Source organism: Carlito syrichta, unplaced genomic scaffold, assembly GCF_000164805.1.
Source record: "Carlito syrichta isolate Samal-C Ts95f unplaced genomic scaffold, Tarsius_syrichta-2.0.1 Scaffold306989, whole genome shotgun sequence".
Taxonomy (NCBI): Eukaryota; Metazoa; Chordata; class Mammalia; order Primates; family Tarsiidae; genus Carlito; species Carlito syrichta.
In genome coordinates, this window is record NW_007251085.1 from 184,549 (window position 1) to 185,898 (window position 1,350).

The window sequence follows — 1,350 nt, forward strand, 5'->3', positions numbered from 1 at the left end:
AACTCTCTGACTTTTTATTTTGCATTTTAAAGATGAGATTTTCACTAAAAACCCAGTGGAAACAGTTTCTCTCCAACTCACTGCTACCTCCATATGTTCTGGGCTCATGATTTATGTCCCATCACTCTACTTTAAAGTGTGAATTTTCTTGGGTTGAGAGCCTTTTATCTCCTTCTTTCCTCCTGGGCCCACTCTGAGTCTTGTGTCTGAGTGGAATTGTAGAAGAAGGAATTGTCCTCTTTGCTTGGGGCTTTCAGCTGTCTTTAAATGGAAAAAGAAGAGAGGCAATATGGCATAATGTCTAAGAACATTGGCTGGGGCCAGGCCGCTGGTGTTGGAATCCTGACTCTGCCACTTCCTTGCTGGCTGATCTTAGGCAAATTGTCTAACCTTGTGGAACTTCAATTCCCTCATCTGTAAAATGGGGTTAATAAGAGTACCTACCTTATAAAGGGTCCTTGTGAAGACTTCCGAGTCAATCAATAGAGTGTTTAGAACAGCACCTGGCACATAGTGAGGCTCGAGCATTCTGCGCTCTGCCTCCCCACCCAGCCTGCTTCCTTCTTCCATCTAGTTTTCCACTAATGACCCTCCGGGCAAAACTGAAGAGGAAAGGCTTCTGAGTCTTAACTACAGCTCTGGGTTCCATGAATGTACCATGGAAAACCCTCAGCAGCAAGGGAGGAGAACACTTTTCTTTCAAACACTGGCATACCACCGAGTGGGACTAAACTCAGAACAGGGATTTGTGTGTGATTCCTTAAATTTATTTGAGGCCTGGTTCTTAAGGCCTGACTTTGTGCTGCTGTAGCTCCTACCTGCCCTATGCTCATCTCTTAAAAGGGATGTCTGAAGAAGCTAATACATGAGGCTGAGACTGTTTTTCTTTTTCTTTTCCCACGACCTGCAGTGGTGGTTTTGAGGTTTCCTAGATAACAGGCTGGGGTACTTCCCTAAGGAAGGGAGAGCATTATCTGTCTTTTGCTGTGGGAACTGGAGGGCTCAGGAAGAAGGGGTTCTTGCCTATGAGCCAGGGGCCAAGAGAGAGCATTCTGTTCTGACTGGACATGTCTTCCCAAGTTCCTGCCCATTGCAGAGTTTTCTTAACTCTTCGGGGAAAGCAGTGGTTCAGTTAACACTAGCAGTCCAATGCCCTAGAAGATGAAATGACAAGCAGCTTCAAGAAGGCTTTGTAGCTACTCCCCTTCCCTGCAAACCAATGATATTGTTAACTTACAAGTAAAATCCAGCTATACTTGCTTCAAGTGTCCTGGTTGTCTGTTGTAATGGTGCTGCCCTCTGCTGCCACCTCAGGGTAGAGGAACCATTTGAAACAACCAGTTAGCGAAA